The sequence below is a fragment of the Lutra lutra genome, chromosome 7, assembly GCF_902655055.1.
Source record: "Lutra lutra chromosome 7, mLutLut1.2, whole genome shotgun sequence".
Taxonomy (NCBI): domain Eukaryota; kingdom Metazoa; phylum Chordata; class Mammalia; order Carnivora; family Mustelidae; genus Lutra; species Lutra lutra.
In genome coordinates this window covers 67686690-67714186 of record NC_062284.1, presented here as the reverse complement: position 1 = coordinate 67714186, position 27497 = coordinate 67686690, and the positions used below count along the sequence as shown (strand labels likewise).

The window sequence follows — 27497 nt, the reverse complement described above, 5'->3', positions numbered from 1 at the left end:
TTAAATATACCTTTTAATACTACTGGCTAGTATTTTGGTGAGAATTTTTGCATCTGTGTTCATCAAGGATATTGGTCTGTAATTCTCTTTTTTGACGGGATCCTTGTCTGGTTTTGGCCTCATAAAATGAGGTTGGAAGTTTTCCTTCCATTTCTATTTTTTGGAACAGTTTCAGGAGAATAGGAATAAGTTCTTCTTTAAATGTTTGGTAGAATTCCCCCGGGAAGCCATCTGGCCCTGGGCTTTTGTTTGTTTGGAGATTTTTGATGACTGTTTCAATCTCCTTATTGGTTATGGGTTTGTTCAGGTTATCTATTTCTTCCTGGTTCAGTTGTGGTAGTTTATATGTCTCTAGAAATGTATCCATTTCTTCCAGATTGTCGAATTTGTTGGCGTAGAGTTGCTTATAGTATGTTCTTATAATTTTTGTATTTCTTTGGTGTTTGTTGTAATCTCTCCTCTTTCATGATTTCATCTCTTCTCCTGCTGGGTTTAGGGTTTCTTTCTTGTTCTTTCTCCAGCTCCTTTAGGTGTAGGGTTAGGTTTTGTATTTGAGACCTTTCTTGTTTCTTGAGAAAGGCTTGTACCGCTATATATTTTCCTCTCAGGACTGCCTTTACTGTGTCCCACAGATTTTGAACCGATGTGTTTTCATTATCATTTGTTTCCATGAATTTTTTCAATTCTTCTTTAATTTCCTGGTTGACACATTCATTCTTTAGAAGGATGCTGTTTAGTCTCCATGTATTTGGGTTCTTTCCAAATTTCCTCTTGTGATTGAGTTCTAGCTTCAGAGCATTGTGGTCTGAAAATATGCAGGGAATGATCCCAATCTTTTGATACCGGTTGAGACCTGATTTAGGACCGAGGATGTGATCTATTCTGGAGAATGTTCCATGTGCACTAGAGAAGAATGTGTATTCTGTTGTTTTGGGATGGAATGTTCTGAATATATCTGTGATGTCCATCTTGTCCAGTGTGTCATTTAAGGCCTTGATTTCCTTGTTGATCTTTTGTTTGGATGATCTGTCCATTTCAGTGAGGGGAGTGTTAAAGTCCCCTACTATTATTATATTATTGTCAGTGTGTTTCTTTGGTTTTGTTATTAATTGGTTTATATAGTTGGCTGCTCCCACGTTAGGGGCATAGATATTTAAAATTGTTAGATCTTCTTGTTGGACAGACCCTTTGAGTATGATATGGTGTCCTTCCTCATCTCTTATTATAGTCTTTGGCTTAAAGTCTAATTGATCTGATATAAGGATTGCCACTCCTGCTTTCTTCTGATGTCCATTAGCATGGTAAATTCTTTTCCACCCCCTCACTTTAAATCTGGAGGTGTCTTCAGGTCTAAAATGAGTTTCTTGTAAGCAGCATATAGATGGGTTTTGTTTTTTTATCCATTCTGATACCCTGTGTCTTTTGATTGGGGCATTTAGCCCATTAACATTCAGGGTAAGTATTGAGAGATATGAATTTAGTGCCATTGTATTGCCTGTAAGGTGACTGTTACTGTGTATTGTCTCTGTTCCTTTCTGATCTACTACTTTTAGGCCCTTTGCTTAGAGGACCCCTTTCAATATTTCCTGTAGAGCTGGTTTGGTGTTTACAAATTCTTTCAGTTTTTGTTTGTCCTGGAAGCTTTTAATCTCTCCTTCTATTTTCAATGATAGCCTAGCTGGATATAGTATTCTTGGCTGCATGTTTTTCTCGTTTAGTACTCTGAGTATATCATGCCCATTCTTTCTGGCTTGCCAGGTCTCTGTGGATAAGTCCACTGCCAATCTGATATATTTACCATTGTATGTTACAGAGTTCTTTTCCCGGGCTGCTTTCAGGATTTTCTCTTTGTTGCTAAGATTTGTAAATTTTACTATCAGGTGATGGGGTGTGGACCTATTCTTATTGATTTTGAGGGGGGTTCTCTGCATCTCCTGGATTTTGATGCTTGTTCCCTTTGCCATATTAGGGAAATTCTCGACAATAATTCTCTCCAATATACGTTATGCTCCCCTCTCTCTTTCTTCTTTTTCTGGAATCCCAGTTATTCTAATGTTGTTTCGTCTTATGGTATCACTTATCTCTCAAATTCTCTCCTCATGTTCCAGTATTGGTTTGTCTCTCTTTTTGCTCAGCTTCTTTATTCTCTGTCATTTGGTCTTCTATATCACTAATTCTTTCTTCTGCCTCATTTATCCTAGCAGTAAGAGCCTCCATTTTTCATTGCACCTCATTAATAGCTTTTTTTAATTTCAACTTGGTTAGATTTTAATTCTTTAATTTCTCCAGAAAGGGCTTTTATCTCTCCAGAGAGCGTTTCTCTAATATCTTCCATGCCTTTTTTGAGCCCGGCTAGGACCTTGAGAATCATCATTCTGAACTCTAGATCTGACATATTACCAGTGTCCGTATTGATTAGGTCCCTAGCGTTTGGTATTGCCTCTTGTTCTTTTTTTTTTTTTTTTTTTTTTGTGGTGAGTTTTTCTGCCTTGTCATTTTTTCCAGATAAGAATATATGAAGGAGGGGCTCCTGGGTGGCTCAGTGGGTTAAAGCCTTTGCCTTCGGCTCAGGTCATGATCCAGGGTCCTGGGATTGAGCCCCGCGTTGGGCTCTCTGCTCAGCAGGGAGCCTGCTTCCCTTCCTCTCTCTCTCTGCCTGCCTCTCTGACTACTTGTAATCTCTGTCTATAAAATATATAAATAAAAAAATCTTAAAAAAAACTATTAAAAGAAAAGAATATATGTAGGAGCAAATAAAATGCTAAAGGGATGGCAAAGACCCCAGGAAAATGTGTTTTAACCAAATCAAAAGAGTCCCCAAATTGGAGGGAGAAAGGGGATAAAAAGAAGTTCAGAAAAATAAAAAAAAAATAAAAAAAAAACAAAAAACGTTAAAAAAAGAAAACAAATAAAGAAAAAATATTAAAAAAGAAAATATATATATATATATATTAGACTGGTGACTAGAACACGGTCAACCACTCAATTTTGGGAGTATTTTAGTCTCTTAGAAGAAAGTACCTCCCAAAATTTTAAAGAATGAAAAACATATATAAGGGTAGACACAATGAAGGGATGGGATATGCCTATAAAGATGAGAAAAAAAATTTTTTTTAATTTCTAAAAAAGGAGTTGATAAGTAAGTTGGTTGGGAGAATAAAGAAAAAGAAAGTGGAGAGGATTTGCTTGGGTTGGAGACTAGAACAAGCCCGGAGCTAGATTTAGGGTATATTTTGATCTATTAGGAGAAGTTGTACCCCATACTTTTTAGAGGAAAAAACCCTATGTGTATACAAAAAATAAGGTTAGATACAATGTAGGGTAAAATATGACTATAATAATGAAGGTTAAAAAAAGATTATTATTATTTTTTTGAAAGGTATTGTTAAGATAAACTAGTTAAAAAAATGTTAAAAGAGGAAAGGGTAAAAGAAAAAAAAATTAGAAGAGAAAAAAAAATTAACTGCAAGACTACAGAATCATGGGGAGAAAGCCATGGATTCCATGTTTTGCTTTCTACTCCTCTGGAATTCCGCTGTTCTCCTTGGTAAGTGAACTTGGTCTTGGCTGGATTTCTTGTTGATCTTCTGGGGGAGGGGCCTGTTGTAGTGATTCTCAAGTTTCTTTCCCCTAGACGGGATTGCCCTACCCTTACCAGGGGCGAGGCTAAGTAATCTGCTTGGGTTCGGGAGCTTTTGTTCCCTGAACGCTTCCCATAGAGTTCCGGAGGATGGGAATGATAATGGCGGCCTCGCAGTTTCCGGCCCAGAGGAGCTGAGAGCTCGGGGCCCCACTCCTGAGTGTGCCCTCAGAGCAAAGCACTCCCATCTCCCTGGCCTCTGGTTGCGTTTGGAGAAAAGCGCTCAATCGTTCCCATCTCCTTGGCCTCCAGCCACGCTCTGAGCTCACCCAGCCTGTGACCAATTCAAGGTAACCCTGAGTTGAGAGCTCACTCCTCGGCTTTGTCTCTGTAGCTGGCTTCCCTGCTCTAATACCTGCGAACTCTGTGACACTCAGACACCCCTTATGTTATACCCGAGTTTTCGCATCCGAGAGATCACCAAGGAGCCAACACCAATGCAATCACACGAGGGTTTATTCAATTAGCTTAAGCTTGGGCCCAAGTATACCCTACATAGTGGAATAGGGACTTGGACCCCAAGCTTAATTAAGGCAGGGGTATTTATGGGTTCCTGTTACTAAAGCAGGATGGGGCTTCCTGTTACTAAAGCAGGGTGGGGGTTTCTGAAACCAAAGCAGGGTGGGACTTCCTGTTATTTTTTTTTTTTTAATGTGGAATGCTTCACGAATTTGCGTGTCATCCTTGCGCAGGGGCCATGCTAATCTTCTCTGTATCGTTCCAATTTTAGTATATGTGCTGCTGAAGCGAGCACGGGACTTCCTGTTATTAGAGCAGGGTGGGGTTCTCTGGAACTAAAGCAGGGTGGGGGTTCATGTTACTAAAGCAGGGTAGGGGTCCTTAGAACTAAAGTAAAGTAGGGGAAAGTTCAGCCCTTGGGCACAGGGGTCTGAGATGGCTGCCAGAGCTAAGATGGTTGTACTTATGCCAAGGCTAAACCTGAGGTGGGATAGCCTTAATTGTTCCCGGCCTCCACACTGATCCTTCTGTGACCCTGTGGGACCTGGGGCCATGCTAGCTCCGTGTGGGCTTCACCCCGGTTTAGCCTCTGGAGTGATGTCCCTCAGTGGAGCAGATTTTTAAAAGTCCTGATTTTGTGCTCTGTTGCTCCACTGCTTGCCCGGAGCCAGCCCCTCCCCCCGCGGTCTATCTTCCCGTCACGTTGGATTCACTTCTCCGCCAGTCCTACCTTTCAGAAAGTGGTCGATTTTCTGTTTATAGAATTGCTGCTCTTCTTCTCTTCCATCTCCTGTTTGATTTGTAGGTGTTTGCAATGGATTGATAAGCTATCTAGCTGATCTCCTGCTACCTGATGTAGTCTTAGCCTGCTACTTCTCCTCCATCTTGACTCCTCCCCCCTTCTTTTTTTATTTTTAAGATTTTATTTATTCATTAGAACAGGAGCAGACGGAAAGGGAGAAGCAGACTCCCCACCAAGTGAGGAGCCCGATGTGGGATTCAATCCCAGGACCCCAGGATCATGACCTGAGCCAAAGGCAGACACTCAGCCAACTGAGCCACCCAGGTGCCCCAATGTGTCATTTCTTTAAAAAATAAATTATTTATGTATTTTAGAGGGAGAGAGAGACAGCACATGAGGCAGGAGGGGCAGAGGGAGAGAGCGAGAGAAAATCTAAAGCACACTCCCTACTAAGTCTGGAGCCTGATGTGGGTCTTGATCCCCTGACTCTGAGATCACAACCTGAGCTGAAACCAACACTCAGATGCTTAACTGATTGAGCCACCCAGGTGCCTGGACAATGTTTTCATTTCTAACCTTGGGCCTCAAGTGGACATGTGTAATTCTGCTCTTGTTCTTGGAACTCTGCCACCTCTATGTGAATAAGCCTAGTTAGCCTGCTTATGAGGGAATACATGGAGGAAACTGCAGGGTCCCATCCAGGATCATCCTAGACAAGCCTGTAGGCAGTCATCTTTTAAACATGTGTAATATCCCAATTAAGATTAGCAGAGCTACCTCATCAACTTGCAGCTGACTGTAAACTAATGAGCAAACCACCCAGCTCACACAGAGACTCATGAATAATAATAAATGTTTGTTGTCTTAAACTACTGAGTTTGTTATGCAGTGATAGTTAATGAAACAGTTATATTTCCTTAGAAAATCATCCTTTACAAGATTTTTAAATTTATTGCAATAGCTTTATATGGCATTCCTTTATGATATTTCTGTTTTTTCTTATATGTAGTAACACCTCCTTTCTTAATCCTAATGTTTTTACTTGTTACCTGTTGTAAGTATGTGTTTAATTAGTTTTGCCAAAATTTTGTCTGTTTTATTGGTCTTTTCAAATAATTCACATTTAAATATACTTTAATGCTATTTTGGTATATGATTCTCTTATTTCTTCTTATATTTCCTTCTTTGTACTTTCCTGAAATTTATTGTGTTCTTTTTTCTAGGTTTTAGGGTTAAATGGTTCATTTTTGTTATTTTTTTATTTTATGCTGTTAAGGCTATGAATTTTCCTCTCAGTTCAGCACTGGCAGAATCTCATGTCTTCAGATGTAATACTGTCATCCCTGTTAGGTCTTACTGTATCTGAACTATTAGTTTTAACTAGTTTTATTTCTTGTTTTAATACAAAATTACATAGAAAATGAATTTTTAGTTTTTAATTATCTTTGATTTTTTTTCTACTTATCCTTCAGTTATAAACTTTCAACTTTATGGCACTGTGATCAGAGAATATGATCTTTATAGCTCTGAGAACTTGAAATCTTGTGTGTGTGTGTGTGTGTGTGTGTGTGTGTGTGTGTGTGTGTGTGTCTATGACCTGATATGGTATTACTTTCTGGAAATAATCCTCTTGTTTTTTAACCAGAATAAATCTCTTGATTTTGTTTATGGATCAGTAAAATGTAAGACTATTTATAGGTTGGGTGTTTAGCAATACTTTGGATAGTTAATATTATATAGGAAAAGTACACAGCAAGCAAGGGGTAATGGAAAAGGAGCATAAGAAATATTAATGGAATTGTCAGCATGAGCAGAAAGAGAAAAGAAATCCTGGGTAGCCTTAGTCTTGGTGATTATGTTGTTTACTGTTTCAGTTCAGTAGTTTATTTAAAGAAGAAAGTGAGGGCAGGTTCTTCCACACACACACCCCTCCCCTGAGTGGGCTTTTATGTAGAGAGCAAAGACTTAAAATTGTGTAGATTAAGATATCCTGAATGTTGTCCCATCCCCCACCCCCACTTCTACTCATTCCTAGTTCCTGGAAATATATGGAATATAATTTTTAATCATGTGGAGAAAGACAACAAGTTTGCCATTAGGTACTAGTAGGTAAAACAGTCATGGAATGGACCTGCATGTGGGTTCCATCACCTGGGGAGAAAACTATGGGGTTCCCTAATTGGGTGGCTAACTGGGAAATCAGAGTTTATAATGAGAACAGCCAGGCACAAATGATCTAGGATGCATAGTTATAAGTAACCCCAAAACTCTTTCTAATGGCATTACCAACAATAAATATCCATGCCTAAATTCAAACTACTACATTATATTCAGGCTGTGTTCTTCATATATGCTATGATCCCAGTTATATATTTTTGCTGCTATTCACATCTTTTTAAGCAAAAGACTGGATGTGAACTTGATCCAAAAACCAAAAAGAATTTCACTTCTTTTCACTATCTAAAATACAATTCCTTTCTTATTTTTATCTCTGACACTTAAAAAAATACGTATTTTATCTAGTTTCATGCATTTTTAAAATTGAAGGTTAAGAGAAGGGAATTAGTTATGGTTTGCTAATAAGCATGGGGCAAATCATGCTTGTCAGATTAATGATTTAAAGAAGGAAAAGTACTTTGGGAGAAATAAGTATTGTGTAACAGCAAATCCTGAGAAGACTCTGAAATAGATAAACAGAAAATAAAATTATTCAGATTTCTTTTTTGGAGGAAGAAACACTGTTTTAAACATTTATGGAATAAACCACCAGGGGGCCTAGTGGTGTACAGGTTTGGTAAGTTGAAGTTGGAGGTTCATATAGCTCTATCCTTCCATCATGTGCTAGGATGCCAAGATCCCTTAACAACTGTAATGTTAGGGTTTTTGTTGTCTTGTTTTGTTTTTTCCTTTTTCTCGCTTAACGTTTATGAAAATGAAAAATAGCTAGAAAGCCAACAAACTTCAACAAATTCCTTTATCTGAGGTAGCAAATCAAAGTCCAAAGGGCTGAATTGAGGCTTTTGTTTCATAATGATTACATATATGATGGCAACTCTACAAACAAACCTACTTTAGATGTAGATTCAACTTCAATAGCATTTTTAGCATGAGTGATTACAACCTACATGACAATGAGCTTAAGTAACTAGTAACTTGTGAACTTTGTTGCTGATTATTTCTGTCAGGGATTAGTGCTTCACAGAAATCACTCTATAGAGGACCCTGTCCTCCATGTACTTTCTATAGGGGTCTCCGTCGATCCCTTTTAATGTTTCTGTGTGCCCTTCCCCCAATTTTGATAGGCCTCTCCAAAGGACTACCCTCGTGTTCCTGGAGTCACTTTGTCTATAATCATACGACATACCCTGTACTGGCCCATAGTCAGTGACAGACATTATGAGGGCTTGAAAACCCAGATGACTTGCCTCAACTTAGATCGGCCTCTGAGGTATAATTTATCCCCTGAGCACTTCAGTGGGACCTGGCCTAAGACTGGAACTATGCCTAAAATTACACCCTTACTTGGCTTCTTCCCTTTCCCAGTCCCACTTCCCCTGCCACCTTAACGGTTTCTCCAGGAAGCACTTCCTAACATATTACTTGCACATAAATCCTCCTCTCTGGGCCTGCTTTTGGAAAACCTGACCTGAGCTTACGTATTCTATGAAAAAAGATTAATACAGAGATTAATACAGGGAACTATGAGCTTTCAAAATCATTGAAATGGAGTAGGAATCAGAGGCTACCATTAAGCTAAAAAATATACTGCCATAGTAACAATCCAAGGAAAGATGTCACCACAGACACAACTACCTCTCAGCAGACAAAACCAGTGACTAGATAGTAGAACACTGTACATGGCCACTGTCATGTAGATGACACATCTTTAAGAACTTAATTCCAGGGGTGCCTGGCTGGCTCAGTTGGTAAGCGTCTGCCTTTGGATCAAGTCCTAATCCCAGCGTTCTGAGATTGAGCCCTGCATTGGGCTCCTTGCTCAGCAGGGAGCCTGCTTCTCCCTCTCTCTCTCCCCCTGCCTGTGTTCCCTCTCTCTCTCTGTCTCTCTGTTAAATAAATAAATAAAATCTTAAAAGAAAAAAAATACCTTGCTTCCAGCTGGAACCATCTGAAATGTACAGCAAGTTGGGTCCGATTCATTTTCAGCTTCCTAATCACGATACTGCATCTAACTTGCAGAGCTTATTTCAAATGTAGAACCTAGCTGCAAGGGAGTCTGGGAAACGTAGTTTTTATTTCCTAATCTCTGCCATACAGGAAGGTGCCCTCCAGGGAGGTGGAAACAGAAGCTGATTGCCAGACGATCATAATCACAACACTAGAGGTGAGAGGAAATGAATTGGTATACATTCATTTCAGGGACCTTGTGCATTATGCTTTTTTTGCCTGGGACATGTATTTTCTCCTCTCAATCCTTACTCTATCCAGAACTGGCTAATTGGTACTTATTTTCAGTTTTCACTTTAGATCCGTGTTTTTCAAACTGTTGGTTATCACTGACTAAAGAGACATAAAATTAATGTAGTAGGCACTTTTGAGCAAGGGGGGAAAATATAGAATTAAGTGAACAGAATAGAAAAATGTGCTGTTTCAGGAAATGTCTGTTTTGGTTTTGTGTAAATATGTATGTGTGTGGCATTGCACTGTAAATTTTATTTCTTAGTGTGGGTCATGGTCAAAAGACTTGAAAAATATTTCCTAAATATAACTCCCTCAGTTCCCTGGTATTCTGATTGTGGTACCTCTCCTGTATAGTACACAGAACTCTGTAATATAATTCACTCATTACAGTTCTTATTACAAACACACACACACACACACACCACACACATTCAATATCTGTTCTCCTCATTAGACTTCAGCTCCCAGAGGAGAGGTCAGATACTGTGCTTCTCTTGCTTTCTGTTACCTTGGCATGAGGTTGGTCACATGGCAGCTTTTTTACACATCTGTTGAATGAATAAAGGGAAAGGGATTATTACGGACTCTTGTATCACTTAGTGACTCCTAGGATTAATAAGATTCAAGACTCAGAGAAAACTTGAAGTGCATAAGCTAGAAGTAAGATTAACAGGAGAATTGAAAAAAAGTAAAAGATATCCTAACACAAATCAACCAGTAATATAGAACAAGAGTACCATGGAATTCACAGAGAAGGAATGGTCAGAGATTCCTCCTCTAGACTCACTGCAAAGGCTTGTCACCAGCTTCTTAGTGCAGGGGAATAGGAAACATGTGGGAATCATATTCCAAAAGGGGGATGTATAGTTCATTAGTCAGAGATCTCATCTGAGTGTGGGTTCATTTATTTTTAACAAGTCTTTATGTACTCCTCAGAAGTCTTGAATTAATGAACCCCTTAATGGCATTGAATGTAGATTCCTGTGCTGGGTGTACCTACTTAACCATAGAGTGAAGAATCTTGTGAGTAAAGCCAAAAGCCAGTCCCTTACCCCTCAGAGAATTCTGTTGGAGGACGTGTGTGTGCAACTGCTGTGTCACTTAATGAAATGTATTGATGATTAGTTGAGTAGTAGTATAACAATGTATTAAAAATACTAAACAAACGAAGCCAGGATACATGAATTGTTATTATGTGCCTGGGGCGGTGCTAAGAACATTATGTCATGTGATTTTTTACAACTCTGGGAGGTTTAAGGCATATTTTATAGATCAGAAAACTCAGACTCAGAGAGTAACTAACTTGCTCAAGATGGTAGAGAAAGTGGATGACCGTGAGGACTCAAACCCAGATCTGTCTCACCCCTAAGCCTGTGCTCTCAACCACTCTGGCAAAGCAAGTGGTGACTAATTGTCTAATCCTTTTTCTAGCCCTTAATTATTGCTTTCTGCTTCTTTGTGGCCTGAGATTATTTTAATTTTTCCTGTGGTAGATGGCCCATGGCATAAGATTCCACATTCGTATACTATAATTGCAAAAAGCTTATGTGTATGGCCAAGAAAAACTTCCTTTTCAGATTGCAATTCACTTGGAAGTATTTGCCTTTACTCTCTAAGCTTGCATTTATAGTTGGAATGCATAAGCATTTCTAGTTATTTTGTTTGTCCTTTTTTTTTCTTTTTTTTTTTTTTTTTAATTTGCTGGGGACTTACTATGGTCAGGCAGAATTCTAGACATTGGGGATACTGACCAAGTTTCGACTCTGTCAGAGTCTTTATTCTGCATAGATATTATCTCACTGGAGGAGATAGACAATTTAAATTTGATATATATAGCATAAAAAGTGGTAATAAAATGCCAGTAAGAGCAATTTTAGGAGATAGACAGTGACAGATGTGTATGTCTGTGTCTGTGTAATGTGTAATATATTTTTTGTAGGATTCTCAGAGTAGGCTTTAATGATGACAGTTGAGCAAGGACATGGAAAAAATGAGGGAGTGAGTCCTGCAGATATGTAGGCAGAAGACCAACAAGTATAAAGGACCTAGGGTAGAATTGTACTTGTCTTGTTTGAGAAAGAGCAAGTATGACTTGGGTGTGACTACAGTGGAGTGAATGAGGGGGAAATGGTAAAGATAAGAGTAAGATAGTATAGGGTTTGATGGGCTCTGGTAAGGACTTTAATTTTATTTAAAGTGAAACATAGAACATTGATCAGAGGAGTAACATGGTCTCAATTACTTTTCAGAAGGATCACTCTAGTAGCTGGATGGAGTCTGTGATAAAGTGAGACAGCAATGCAAGCTCAAAGCCAGACAAAAGAGGAAGCTCTGGCAGTATCTGAGGTATGACATGGGTTGGATTTATATGGTAGTGGTGAGGCTGGAGAAAAGAACTGGGAACCTTAATATAGTTTGAAGATTCATTTATAAGATACAGAATCCAGTTGAGTGGGCAGTGCTGGGGATACTTCAGGGGAGTTGTCAGTGTAGCTATGGAACTCCATGAGACATCTTAAGAGGGAAGAGGCCCTAGGATTGAACTCTGAGACACCATGATATTTAGAGGTTGGAAACAGGAGGAGGAACCAGCCAGAAACAATGGAGAAGGAGTCAACAGTGATAGACAAGGAAGACCCAAAAGTGTGGCATCCTAGCCAGAGCCAAGTGAAGAAAGTGTTTCATGAAGGAGTGTGGGATCAACCACCTCAAATGCTCTTGAGAGATTGAGTAGCATGGGTCGGATGATTGGGGGTTAACCATTGGATTCGACAACATTGAAATTGTTGACAATTCAACAAGAGGAATAATGGCATTGAATGAAGGAGAATGAAGAATGAAGGAGAAGGGGAATGAAGGAGAAAAGAGAATGAAGAATGGAGAAATGAGAAGGAGAATGAAGGAAAATGAAGGAGAAAAGAGAATGAAGAATGAAGGAGAAGGAGAATGAAGGAGAAAAGAGGGTGTGGAGATAGCAGGCAGAGCTAATTTTCTGGGGGTTTTACAAAGAAGTGGGTTGGAGAAGGATATTGATAAAGAACTTTTTTTTGCATTTTTTAAAAGATTTTATTTATTTAAAAGATTTTATTTATTTGACAGAGATCACAAGTAGGCAGAGAGGCAGAGAGAAGTGGGGAAGCAGGATGTGGGATTCGATTCCAGGACCCTGGAATCATGACCCTAGCCGAAGGCAGAGGCTTTAACCCACTGAGCCACCCAGGTGCCTGATAAAGAACACTTGTTTTTGTTTTTAAATATGGAAGAAATGACAATATGTGTGTTGATGTGAATGATCCAGTAGAGCAGTAAAATAGCCTTAAGTACGAGTGTGATTATCCACCTTTGAAATAGAAGGGAGGCAATGTGTAAGGAGGGAGATGCAGGTTAGTGGAGGGGGTGCATGTAGATTTAGACTTCTGATTGCTTTTATTTTCTCAGCAAAATAATAACCAGTGTTAACAAATAAGAGTTTGGAGGAGAGCAGAGTTTTGGGAGTTTGAGAAGAGAGGAGAAAGGGAGAAATTGAATTGAACAGGAAAATGTAGGAATGCCAGACAGTATGAGAGTTCACTCAAGTTTTGTGGCTATGAATTCAAATGGAGGCTAGTCAATATGGTAGTGGGATTTTCTCCTGCTGTCCTGAGCTGCTTAGGTGCAGGCCTGGGGGAGCAGGAGGAGAATAGGTTTTGCCAGGACTGTTGTCAGCCAGGCAAGCACAAGAAATTTATTCCAGGCAGAAAACTTACAGAGGAACAAAAGGGAAGGGAGTTGGGTGAATATAAAGGAATAGTTATGATTATTCAAGGTGGCTAAACCGGGTAAGAGAGGAAATAAGAGTCAACAAGCTTTATGGACAAGACAAGGCTGACAAGGTTGGATGTCTTGTCCTAGTCCTAGAGAACGAACATAGTTGAGGTGCTAAAGAGAGGTACCTGGATGTATGGTTATGTGGTGCTCACAGAGTGGAATGATGAAGACTGGGTTTATCAAAAGACTCAGTTATTGGCAATGACACATACCTATAGAAACTGCAACCCAGAGGCTCTTGAATGATGGCCCTGTAATGTGGGAAGTAGTCAAACATTCCTTGGTTGCAGATAACCTACCACTTGGTTATTAAAAACTGCTATTTTATGAAATATTATATTATTGAAATAATGTTAAAAGAACATGAGCTTAATATTATGTTACTCCGTCTTTTTTTTTTTTTTCAAAAAGAATTTTACTTAAAATAATTTAAAAAATATGAAGACTCCCTTCGGGCCCAGGGATTCCACATCTAGAAGGTAATTAGAGATGTATACTAAGATGAGTTTTCACACTGTTCATCACAAAATTAATTATAATAGCAAAATTTGGGGAAAAGTCTATTGGGCATATATTGATTAACTATATTATGGAATATTTATATAATGAAATGTTATACAGACATTAAAATATGACAAGGAAAATATTTTTGGCATTGGAATATATTCATCACACATTACCAAGAGAAAAGCAGTATATATATTATGATATTCTTGGTAAACAACATAGGTCTGTTTGAATGAAAAATACTGCACAAAATACAGCAGTAATTAACTTTGGTTGGTGGCATGACAAATATTCTTTCTTCTTTTTTTTTTTTTTTTTAAAGATTTTATTTATTTATTTGACAGACAGAGATCGCAAGTAGGCAGAGAGGCAGACAGAGAGAGGCAGGCAAACAGGCTCCCTGCGGAGCAGAGAGCCCGATGCTGGGCTAGATGCCAGTCCCTGGGATCATGACCTGAGCCGAAGGCAGAGGCTTTAACCCACTGAGCCACCCAGGCGCCCAATATTCTTTCTTCTTTGTGGAAGAGGTTTTCACTGGGTTTCAAGATGTTTTAACTGAGCATGCACTGCTCTTGAAATCAGAAGATAAAGCAAACAAGAGTTGCTGTATTAAAAACTCTACCTTTTGTAGTAACCTATATCCGTTAACAATTATTGCCTGTTCATTACCTGGTTCTTTCCTTAAACTTGAGTAGAAGAATTCATCTTAAGTTATTCTTCGTTTGATTAGGGCTCCTAGGCCTATAGGTAGCTAAACTTGACATTCTTAGAGCAGTTATTCAGCTTCTGTTTCATCTGAGAGATTTTTAATGGCTATAAACTTTTTCACTCTTATAACTGTATCTGTTTCCATCTGTCACTTCACATGTAGCCTGAAAAAATAATAAAGTAATAATAATTTCAAGTCAATTCTAAAGGCCTGTCTAAAGTAAGAAATAATCTCATTCCTTTTGTAGACATAAAAAGATGTTTTTCTTCTTAAAAAAAAACAAAACATTTCCCTCTATCATCAGATATTTAGCTGATCAGTGTTTACTGATTAATTTCTCGGATATGAATGCAACTGGTATCCCTTGCCAACAGTGACTCCAGGCTTCCGGATCACTTCCAAATCGGGCTCTTAATTTAAGAGATCTGTCCCATTGTCTTTTCTGGAAACAAGCATTTAAAAACCATGTTTAATCAAAAACCAACCATAGTTTTATTTTCCGTTAAAAGAAAATCTAACAATCTCGTAACATTCTCATTGGGTTGTTGTAAGGATCTAGTCTTTTTTGTTAATGGCCTGGTTTGTTTCTGATTTCTGTCGCTTAATCTCCCCACGGCGTAGAGCCAAGTACATGTTTTCAACATTCAACTATTTTCTCTACACCCCAGGAAATGTGAAATGTGTGTCACATTCAATGAAAGACTGTGCTTCTACCATGGAGTCTTCTTCATTTAAGCAACTACTTTTGTTTGTCAGTGCTAAAATTCTAGTCTCTTGCACAATCTGAGACAGCTAAGTAGTTCTTCTGAGTCCCTTATTCTAATACTGGATTTTTCCAAGCCAAAATTCCGCTTACCGATGTACATTTCTAGATTCAAATATGATGTAAAATTTTTTACTATCTTTATGGCTTGGTTTGATATTTTTCCTGCATTGCAAGCAAGGCTGAAATAGATATGCATATGTCAGAATTTTCTTCATATCAATGGCTCAGTGGACAAAGAATGAAATTAAATTTGCAGAACATTAACCAGAAAGCCATCTATAATAAGACACTGAACTTTTTATGAAGATGATGTCAGATTAATAGTTATTTGGTTTGACAGTCTAACTTTTGACTTCGTGTGTGTGTGTGTGTGTGTGTGTGTGTGTGTGTGATCTCTCCCACCAGCTGTACATACTTCTATTTTTTTAACTATAAAAAGAATTCCTAAATAACAACCATTTCACTTGTCTGAATTCCCCTCCAATATTTACCCAGATGTATTAATTTTAGTAGAGCTATAATCATACACATATACCTTTTCAATTAATTGTGTACTGTGTCATCACTAAATGAAAACAAATTGTGGAAAACACAATCCTGAATGAGTGGAAAGTATGAATTGTAGGGTATTTATGGAACTTGTCTCAGAGGCATTGATTCAATCAAGGCTGCATAGAGTTGCTCTCAGAGGTTTTGCTTTACTGAGCAACCAAGATGGTTATTTATAATCAATTTCTCAAGGGCTTGTTAATTGTTCTCAAAGTAAGGAAGGGTGCTTAAAAAGGCTGTATTTCTTCAGTTGGGATCTGTTGGATCTCTGAAGTATTTGTTAAAATGCAGCTTCTATTTCCAGTTTTGGTTCTGACATGTAAAGAACTTGAAAGTTCTCACTCCTGCCTTTATAACAAGAAGAAGCTGAACAAACTGAAAATCAGCGTGATTTCTTGGACGACCATCAGAGAATTGCAGTTGCAGAACAAATCACCACCCTGAAATGTGGAAAGACCAGCAAATCTAGAGTCATAGCTGAGATCCACTCACTTTGGGGGAAGAACTACTGGAGTCATAGACTGGTATGAACACTTAAGTGGTCATTTTTGATAAATTAGCTAGAGGCTGATTTTTTATTAGCTTGAGAGTGAAAATCTCCTCAGGGCTATAGACTTGGAAGGGTCTGGGGGCAGGGTGTCTCTGCACTGCATGGGTCTACCTCCAGGAACCTTACCGTGTTCTCAAGTAAAGAGCAAAGAAAGATCCCTTCATAGCTCTGGCAGGGGGAAGGAAAAAGCAATGATTGTGACATATGACTAAGCACTCTCCATCACAAAAGCCTGCTGTCTGTGGGGGGAAACAATTACCAAAGTCTTAGCCTGCCTAGAGGAAGGGCATGTCTCTGACAAGAGCCCCCTCTACCCTTCCCATGTCACCTAAGCAGGAAAAGGGGGAGATAGGAAGCAAACACCGGTGAAGTTTCTAATGCAGAGATGCAGGCCCACTGAAAGACAGTGGAATCACCTGGCCACCACACCAGTGGGGCTCTGGTAGCTCCAGCTAGATTACAGCTTAAAAATCTGCAAGATGCAGACTCCCAGTGGGAGTTCTTAGGGAAACCCAAAGACACTAGGGGAGATGTAAATGAGGCCCCAGAGGAACTGGAAATCATTGGCAGCTATACTTACAGGACACATTAAACATAGCCCAGATAAACATAAAAACCTTACACTACAGGCTTATATACATTAGTTCCTATTAATCAATGTGGTTTACTTTCATCCAAAAATTACAATGCATGGCAAAAGTTAAGAAAAATCACTGTCTGAAGACATAAAGCTGGCATCAGAACCAGACTCAGATATGACACAGATTTGAAATGATCAGATAGGATATTTTATTTTACTTTTTTGGGGGGAAGGGGCAGAGGGAGAGAGAGAGAGAGAATCTTTTTTTTTTTTTAAGATTTTATTTATTTATTTGACAGAGAGAAATCACAAGTAAGCAGAGAGGCAGGCAGAGAGAGAGGAGGAAGCAGGCTCCCCGCTGAGCAGAAAGCCCGATGTGGAGCTCGAACCCAGGACCTGGGATCATGACCTGAGCCGAAGGCAGCGGCTTAACCCACCGAGCCACCCAGGCGCCCCGAGAGAGAGAATCTTAAACAGGCTCCATGCCCACCGCAGAATCTGATGTGGGGCTCAATCTCAGGAACCTGAGATCACGTCCTGAGCTGAAATCAAGAGTCAGATGCCTAACTGACCCAGCCGTTCAGGCACGCCCCAGATAGGAAATTTTAAATAACCGTGGTTAGTATGTTAAGGACTCCAGTGGTGAAAGTAGAAAACATGCAGGAACAGATGGATAATGTAAGCAGAGAGAAAAAAACTCTAAGAAAGAATAAAATAAATGTTAGAAATAAAAAAGAGCGTATCAAAAAAGAAGAATGCCTTTTGCGGACTTAGTAGTCACTAGACACAGCTAAGGAGAGTCAATGAAAGGAGATGGCGATAGAAATTTCTCAAACTGATATGCAGAGAGAAAAAAGAATGGGGGGAAAAAAAAGAAAAAAAACCCAAAACATAGCCAGAACAGAATATCCAAAAACTGTGGGACAATTTCAAACAGTGTACCATGTATATAATTGGAATATCAGGAAAAAAAGAAGAAATATTTGATTAATAATGGCCAAGATTTTTCCAAAACTAGTTAGAGACACCAAGTCCAGAGACCAAACGGGATAAGTAACAAATGACTACACTTTTACATATTATATTTAAATGGCAGGCAGAGAAGAGAGGAAAAGAACTCTTACCTATTGGGGAGCAAGGATAAGAATTACAACAGACTTCTCATCAGAAACCATGCAAGAAAAGAGTGAAGTACTTAAAGCGATGGAAAAAAAAATAAAAAATAAACACTACCAAACTAGATTCTATCTATATTCAGTGAAATTATCCTTCAAAAGTGAAAGAGAAATAAAGCCTTGCAGGAAAACGAAATTGAGGGAATTCATTGCCCACTGACCTGTCCTGCAAGGATGTCACAGGAAGTTCTTTCCGGAGAGGGAAATTGATACTGTCAGCACCTGGGATCTACATAAAGGAAGAGCATCAGAGGAGGAATAAATAAAGATATATGAAAATTATGTATTTTTCTTAATTGATCCAAAAGATAGCTGGTTGTTTTAATTAATGATAATAACAGTGCACTGCGTAATTAATACCATAGAATAAGTGAAAAGAGGGATGGGGTATCTTAGCAACAGGCAGGAGGCAGTGGGATACTCTGTTAAAAGGCACCTGTGTTACATGTGAAAAGGAATAGTGATTTTTAAGGGTGGACTTAGATTCGTTGTAAATGCATATCACAAACTCTAGGTCATATGTTAAGATTGCCTTTCAAAGAGGTATAATTGCTAGGTTAAGAAAAAAGATAAAATGAAATTATGTAAAACCTTCAATTAATACCAGAGAAGCCAGGAAAAGAAAGGGTAAAAGGAACAAGGAACAAATAGAATGCATCAAAAATAGTACAAGTGGTAAGTAAGTTTACTTTGTGCATCTTTAGTTCAAGTAAAATGTTTCAGACTTGGGGCTGCCCTGGCCTGTTGGAGACTTTTTCACCAGCATTCATCTCCGCTGTGAGGGCAGCTGCTGCATTTGTGTGCAACAGTGTCCTCAGTTTGGGTTCCTTTGCCTATTCCTGGGCCTCCTCTTTGCTGCCTTCTTTGTGCGATTGACTTGAATGGAACTCAAGGAATGTTATATCAGAGGAAAACCCTGACCAGAAGAGGCTCATTTCTTTGCCCCGTGGAATTCTCAGGAAAGATGTCTCACTCAGAATTTTTGGATAAGCAAATGTAGGTAGCAATGACAATAAACCCTTAGGGAAATATTCATATTGTTTATTTTCTGGAATTCCATGATGCCATCAAATCATGTGAATAACAAGCAAGTTCTGGCTCCCACCTCCCCCACTGGAATAGTGTAATTTCCAGGTAGATTTATCAAATGTTAGTTTTTGTAATAAGGCAAATACCATAAAGCTTCAAGACTTGATATTGATCTAACAAGCAGTTATTGGATATAGTTGACTGAAGTAATATTAAATTTGGGGATTCTATAGAGTAAGTGAAAGGGCCCTCACCATTGTATGGCGTTAGAAATATGTCTGTGCTCGGGGCGCCTGGGTAGCTCAGTAGGTTAAAGCGTCTCCCTTCGGCTCAGGTCATGATCTCAGGGTCCTGGGATTGAGCCCTGCATCGGGCTCTCTGCTCAGCAGAGAGCCTGCTTCCCTCTCTCTCTCTCTCTCTCTGCCTACTTGTGATCTGTCAAATAAATAAATAAAAATCTTAAAAAAAAAAAATATGTCTGTGCTTTTTCTTATCAAACATACCCTTCCCATCATGACTTTCCTCCTCATCCTCCTCTATTAAAATTCAATTTTAATCTTTATTTTTACTGTAAAATTCACATTCTCTGTCACATTAAAAAATATGCAAATGATTCGTTCACATGTTTATTTGTCACCGATTTGGGTCCCTTCTGCATGTCTTACCTAGAATTAGCATTTAACTTGATCACAATAAATATGCTTTCTAGTACTGAAAGACAGTTGCCTAGGGTGAAAACATCACCGAGTGACAATCAGTTTTTTTCTTTTTTTAAAAAGATTTTTATTTATTTATTTATTTGCCAGACAGAGATCACAAGTAGGCTGGGGGCGCGGGGGTCGGGGAGCAGGCTCCCTTCTGAGCAGAGAGCCCGATGTGGGGCTTGATCCCAGGACCCTGGGATCATGACCGGAGGTGAAGGCAGAGGCTTTAACCCCTTGAGCCACCCAGGCGCCCCAATCAGTTTTCATTGTTCAGCTTTTTCTAGGGATTCCAAAGGTGTCTACACAAAAAAAATAGGATCTGCCTTTATTTTCCACACTTAACAAATCCTGGTCAGTTTATTTGCCTTCAGATGTTTATCATTGTAAATTATCATTATAAAATTACTGCAGCTTCAAGCTCCTAAGAAAACATTTAAAATACTTTCCATATTTTAATGTACTCAGAGGCTTTCATACAATTAGACTAACTTTTCCTAAACTGATGTTCCATGGATGTTATAGCTTGCCACAAAAGTTTCTTGCTGAAGTATTTTTGAGAGAATGTATTAAAGTCACTTTAAAGGGTTTTTAACACATTAATATACATAGTGAATTGCTAGAAAGTGGTTTATTGTTAAATATTTGGACAGTGTTCATTAGGACCCTTCCTAGAAATCCCTGCATGACAAATTTAGCAGTTAGCAGGCATTTTTACTATTGATTTTGAGTAGACATTTTTCAAGAGAAACCATAAGTCTGAGCACACGTACGCAAAACTACCCTAGAAACTTGTTTGTGTTGGTTTTTGTGCATGAACCAATCACTGATTGTGTAGGGGCTGATCTTGAAGATGAGATGATGTTTAGGGTGCAACCAATATTCTGGCTTACTAGAAGAGATGAAAAGATTCTTAGGACCGATTCAGTACTTAAGTAGGAAGCCAGGGGTGGAGGTGCCAGTAGGAGATTATTGATAACGACCCTGGAAGTTGGAAATAGGTTAAGGGGTTGGTTAAAGGAAGGAGAGAAGAAAAGAGATGACATCCTTGAAGCTATAGAAAAGAGAAGCTATCCAGAGAAGCTGCATCTATAGAGATAATATCCAGAAATGAAGCACTGGCATTCCCCTGCTCCAAAATATTCAGGAGCCTTCCCAGGTGTTGGCAGTTTATGGAGTTCTTTCATACCAGCCTGAGGAGGAAGAGACACATTCATGGGAACTGGTGCAGACTTCTTCCTGAGAAGACTAGAGGCAGCCAGAGAGCGCACACACGTAGTAAATAGGGAAGAAAGCATTTCTCCCAGATTACGTTTCCAAAACAAGATGGTCAGTGCTAAACCGAGTCACTGCTATTCTGCAGGTTCACGTGGAATGAATTACATTGCCTCAGGAGACATGGACTGTTTATCTAGTGGTTGCATTCCTGAGAAGGAAGCTAAAGGGCATGTAGCAGAAAATAATGAGCTTTGGAGTAAAAAATCTGGAACCCAATCCTAAAACTGTTGCTCATAAGTAGAGTGATTTGGGACAAGTTAGCTTTCCTAAATCTTAGTTTCTTCTTTCATTTCTAAAACGAGAATGATGTCTACTTCTTCAGAACATATTAATATGTGTAGAATAAATTGCATATAGAAGCAGAAGCATTTTTGAAGTTCCAATATATTTAATTCAGCTTTGGTTAAAGTGAAAACTAGAGGCCCACAAGTCATTTCAAGAAAGAAACTTTAGAGCCCAAGAGGCAATGTGTTTTTGTAAAAAATATAAACCTGACCTTCTGGAAAAGGAAAATCTATGGAGACAGTTAAAAGATCAGTGGTTTCTAGGGGTTGGAGAGGAAGGAGAGACAAATAAGAGGATCACAGAGGATTTTTAGAGCAGTGAGTATATTCTGCCTGATGCCATAATGATGGCTACCTGCCATCACATGTTCATCCAGATCTGATATATAACACCAGGAGTGAACTAGAATGTAACCTATGGACTTCTGGTGATAACGTGTCCAATGTAGGTTCATCAATTGTAACAAATATACCACTTGAGTGGGTGGGGGGGTGTTGATAGTGGGGAAGTCCACATATGTGTCATAGTAAGGGGTATATGGGAAATCCTTGTACCTTTCTCTCAATTTTGCTGTGAACCTAAAACTGCTCGAAATAAAAACTTAAAAAATCAAAGTGCTAGGTTAGTCATTAAATTTTGTTTAAATGGAGAAAAGATAGCAAATAGTTATAAACCAATTATCTTAAAATTCATTTTAAATCTATAATGTGACATCATAAAGTTGGGTTTCCACTTAAATCTGTTTGCAAAGATATTTTTGTTTTAATAATTTAAGGACTATTGTGACTGAGTGTTTGCTATAGGAAACTACAGTTGTTAAAATGTACAGGTAGAAGACTGTTCACTTAAAATGATAACCATTTCTTAAGAGGTTGATTTCACCCACCAACCTAGTGAAAATTAACCCACTAACTGTTCTTTGAGTGGTTTATGGTATGAACTACCAATATAAAAAGACTGTTCAGACTCACAAAATTATGAACAGATCTAAAGGGTTTTCCTTTCTTAGAAAATGTATCTTACATATAATTTAAGAAGTGGCTAAAATGCATTAATTTTAAAATAGAATTTTCCTCGACACATACAAATATTTGTCTTAATCAGCTAGGTCTGCAACTGTTCCCTATTCCTTGAAAACTCATATTCCACATAACCCACAGTCTGGCCAAACCTCAAGAATTCTAAATTAAATATTTCAAGTTAGAGATTGAGGACAACCCTACCTTTCCTCATTATGACCTTGCTTCTAAGGAGTTCTAACCTACCTGGATGGCATGCTTGCTGGTTAAAGAGTCATTCTAACTTAGCTGGGAGATGAAGGACAGGGGAGATACACAGGTTCTGAACAGTCATAGCCATTCTACACTTTTATAAAGTTTTTGTTACCTCTGGGTTGACTGCTGACTCTGTTTTGATAGCAGTCTTCTATATTGGAGGTGTGTGTGTATGTACAGCAAGAGAAAGAAAGAGAATGCTAAAGCAAATTCGCTGAAATGTTTACAATTAGCAAATCTAAGGTATATAGATGTTCTTTGTCCTATTATAATTTTTTGACATTTAAAATTATTTCAAAACAGAAAGTTAAAAATAAAAAAAGCATGCCTGGATTTTCATGGAAGAATCTCCCCACATATCTTATGCTAATTGGGAGTTTGGTTTGCACATAGAAAACCTCTAAGAGGTGGTGCTGCCTGACTTCCTTTTGTCAGTTCTGACTCAGCTGACACCGTGTTATATGTAGATGAAGAATTAGTAACCTGGAAGGAAAAATGATTTGCCTAAGAAGGCATCCTACATCTCTGGTTTTCAGAAAAATTGGGGACATGATCTAGGTTTCCTGACCCTGACTCTGTGAAGGTGTAATAACCAGGTGGTAGCCTGGACCATTTTTCCATAACAAGCCTAGCCTCATACGCTTAGTACAAAGTCCCAATGCTCATGTTTCCTCCTGACCTCTCTCATCTCTGCCATACTCTTCTTTTAGGAATAGTTCCTGACTGTGGAGCATTCCACACCAGCATGGCACAGGTCCTTATACCCTGAATGGCATGAAATGTCTCTTAGGAGCAAAAGTAAGCCAGGGCCCAGACAGGGACACATGTCACGGCAGACTCCAGGGCTGGAGTCTGGATGTGATGCAGGGAGTGAGACAGCAACATGGCAGCAGGTGGCCTGATGAGCCAGATGGATGTTCTGCATGTGCTCATCCTTCTCAGCGCACTGCCAGGAGAGCTCTGAGCAGGACTACCCCCTTTCTTGGAACGAGTTCCAAATTGGCAACCAAATTTGGGCTCAAATTTGACCAATGCTTTAAAATATAGTGTATTAATAGAAAATCTGGGGTATGATAAGACCAATATATCAGGAAGTGATTGCCATAGAAAAGATAGTTTATTACTCAAAGTTCCCAAGAGGGGAGGGCAAGCCATACCATGGGTGAGGACACATGGGGAAGCACAGGGCCATTTAAGAGGCAGAGGGAAAGGGAGGAACTATTGCTGGCAAAAACCTTTATTGTGGTTTCTGCAGGGATGGATTTAAAATTTGCATCAAAAGCATTATCATATTCTCCATCTAACTGGACAGTTGTGTTATAATCCCATTACATCCATTGGTTTCTCGAGGCACCATAATATTAAAAAATAGTGTAAAAGATTCTAATGAATATTAGAATTGTTAGCAACAAACCCAGATGCTATGGAAACCTTGATGTAAAGGTGAGATGGCTTTGACTATTCAGAATTGGCACAGTGGCTGACTATGAAAAGAATTTGGGGCTTTCTTTGAAGTTCAGAGAAGGTAGAGTTCAGACTTAAGATGATAGACTTGACACATTTGTGGTCCCCACAGAGTAAAGCTAGATGTAAATGAGAGTTTGAACTAAAGTAACTCTATACCCCATCCAGCTCCAGGGACCATAAGATAACGGATGGAGTAGTTCAAGGAGAGAAGACAGTAGGCCCCCTTGGACTGGATTCCCAGTCCAAGTCTTGGTTTCCATCTCCTGAGTCCCAGACCACAAAGAGCTAGGCACCACTCCTGGTCACAGTAGAGCCAGAATACTTGCTGTCCTCTCCAAAGGGGTAAGTCGTTCCTGACATCAGCCCCAGCATGTCTTAAATCAGGTACTCAAAGGCCTCCAGGACAGGGCTAGCTGGGAACCTGTATGGGGAATGAGCTGCACTGGAAGGCAAAGAGGCATCAGACAAATGCTGTAGGCACAGAACATCCCTAAACAATGAGGGAGAGGGTTATATTGGTGTCCCTAACATGGGACATGTACTGTGGTTTGCTGTTATTCATGTTACTGCTTCTCTTTCTGCAGCATTTTACAATGAAGAGAAGGCTGAACAGAGTGGTGAGTACCAGCCTAAGCGTTTGCAGGCATGACCTCTTTCTTGTGACTTTGTGACTCCTTGCCTTGGATCCTTGCCATTTTGCCTTCCTCGGCTGCCTCCTAATGCTTCCCAGTTCCTCATATTTCCCTAATAATATCTGACTCATAACTGGCTCTCTGGAGAGTTTGAAGTGCATTTTATATTGAGTGCCTGCATTGGTCACCTCTGTGAAATGAGTTGGGGGCTTTGCACTATTGGATCATTTGTTTTTATGTTGGGCCACCTTCGAGGGCATTGGCTATACTGATATTTAAATTTTCTTTTTCCCCTGTGATGTCTGGTTTCAGCCTTCTTGTGATACCTCAGTGTATATCTCCCTTACATGTGTTTTGACCACCCAACTGCCAGCTAGAACCAGGGCTTAGATATCCTGGGTGGCAAGATTTAATGAGTAGCTTTTATTAATTCCTAGGTAATAAAATTTAAAAATAAGTCTTCAGATGCATTTAAAAATGTGTCATGTGTTATTTTAGGCATGTGAGCTATGAAATAATGGCAATAATGATGTGTTTAAACCCATTAAATCATGTAGCTGGCTGAAAGTGTTCCATAAAATAGAGTGGGAGTAATAACTGTAGGTCAAATTGAATTCTGAAAGATGACCACACAGGGACCAGGCAGGCTCAAGAACATGAATATACTCTGAGGCAGAAATCATTTTAATGGAATTTCCGGTTTCACAGAGAACACATGCAGTTCATAAGACGAAGATAGCACGGAAGGTGTAGATATTCAATAACTGATTCAGACATCAAATAGGATGGCCTGCTGGGATAGTCCTTCCATAAGTCCATGAGGGTTCAACCAGTCCTATGTGTAAAGGAATCCGGTAGGCATTGAGGAATTCACGGTTGATTTGTTTTAAGGTGCTTTTCTCTGCATCTCATTCAGTTTTCTCATGACCCCTAGTGAGGCAGGCAGAGCAAATAGTTGTCTCCCCATCTCACAGATGAAGCACTTGACCCTGTGGTACCTCTCCAACTTTAACACACATATGAAACCACTGGCGCCTCTGTTAAAATGCAGATCCTGCTACAGTAAGCCTAGGATGGAGCCTGAAATGCTGCCTTTCTAACAGATAACCCGAGGATGCTGATGCTGCTCTGTGTGGTGAGATCCTATGGGACTGGAATGATTCCAACTGGTCTGGCCAGGAAAAATCATTTCAAGGCATAACTACATGGACATGACATGTTTGCTAAGTTATTTTGCTGATACTCTTGGCTAATCGTTAAATAGCGCAGATCTCCATGGTAGAACTTACCACGACGAATTGTATTTTACTGCACACTGATCTGCTTCCTCAAGCAGATTCCTCGAGGAGAAGTACAGGTGGTGATGGTGGTAAGGGGGTGAGGTGGGAATAAGTAAGGACGAAGAAGATGATGATCCTGAAAGGAAAGCTGAAATGTACTGAGCACTTACCTTGTGTCAGGCATTGCACCAAATCCTTCACATTCCTGTCCTTAATCTTTACCACCGTCTTCCCCATGGGATAAATCCAGTCATATCCCTAACCTACAAAAGAGATATTTAAGGGCTAGAGAAGATCAGTAGCTTGGAGCTGGTTTTCAGACCCCGATCTCTCTTGTTCAGGACAGGGCCCTTACCTTCCTGGTCTTTGTCTTTTGACAGCTGGCATAGAGCTGGTGAGGGGTGGCTTTTGTTTTTGGGGAATGGACATTTTGGGAGTCTAGAAGAAGATGGGTTCCCTCAGAAGTACCATAGTAACAGAACGGGCTGCCCCGGTGGAGTGACTGCCCTGATTCTAGGGTGGGCAACTGTACTAAGGTGATTAACACTGTGTTTTGCTTCAGAGATGACCTGAATGGGGAAAAATACAAGCCTCAAGGGCAGTCTCTGTCTGGACTGTCCTCAGCATTTACCAGAGTAGCACTGTTCTATTTGATTTGTAGATTCAGATTCTTTGGGAGATGGTGTTTGAGTAAAGCTTACTGATGCTATAAACATATCCATAGTCTTTAGACCAGATGATCTCTTATGATCTTGTCTAAAGTTGACATTGTTTCATTTGGTCAAGGTCTTGTGCTAGTGAGTACTGGAGCTTGGACAAGAATCTGGTTCTTTCTTCTAATCCATGCTGTCCTGATGGCTAGACCTAGTAGGCTCTTCCTCAGACAACTCACTAAAAAAGTTAATTCTTTTTAGGCCCCGTAGTTTAGGGAAAAGAACTGATAGTTGCATGACTTTGGTACAACACCTGACTCCTCCACTAATTAGCTATAGAATCTTGAGCAATCATTTATTTACCCATTAAATATTTATTCTACCTCGCTATGGACCTGGCAGTGTTTGGTGCACTGGACATATACTAGTGAACAAGGAAGACAGAGTCCCCGCTCTCATCAAACATGCATTTAAAGTGGTGATACACTGGGGCCATAGATAGCTCTGTCAGTTGAGGGTCTAGCTCTTGATTTCACCTCAGGGCATGACCTCAGGGTACTGGGACCTAGCCCCGTGTGGATTCCCACATCAGACTCTCCGCTCAGCCGGGAGTCTGCTTCTCTCTCTCTCTCTCTCTCCCCCAGTCCCTGCTTGCATGCTTGCTTGCTCTCTCTCACACAAATAAATCTGTAAAAAAGAAATAAAAATAAATTGGTGATACAGAGAATAAGAAGCAGATTGGTAAACAAGATAATTTCTCCTAATATGAACCACCACACAAGTGAAAAAAATATAAAATGTAAGATCATACAGGGAAGTGAGAACTACAGAATGAAGATCAACCTTGGGCTCTAACAGGGCTCTTGATGAAGAAAGAGCTCTTTACTTTTCCACCTTCCAACAGAAGGAAAAATTCTCTAAAACAAACCCCCCAAAAAAGAAAAACAAGAAACTGAAACAAAACAAGGAGATCCATGTCTCTTCCCAGTAGGATC

General features: G+C 39.5%; 1 long non-coding RNA gene and 1 other non-coding gene across 2 annotated transcripts; one reads left to right on the top strand and one right to left on the bottom strand.

Annotated features, from left to right (window-relative positions):
- Nucleotides 1-4287: 4287 nt before the first annotated feature.
- LOC125105749 (U6 spliceosomal RNA) lies at nucleotides 4288-4394 on the bottom strand. Its single transcript, XR_007129016.1, has one exon. It is a non-coding gene; the product is annotated as a U6 spliceosomal RNA (small nuclear RNA).
- A 19652-nt stretch (nucleotides 4395-24046) lies between these two features.
- On the top strand, nucleotides 24047-25398 carry LOC125105411 (uncharacterized). The gene is made up of 3 exons (XR_007128893.1): nucleotides 24047-24279; nucleotides 24522-24554; nucleotides 25278-25398. It is a non-coding gene; the product is annotated as an uncharacterized LOC125105411 (long non-coding RNA).
- The last annotated feature ends 2099 nt before the right edge of the window (nucleotides 25399-27497 follow it).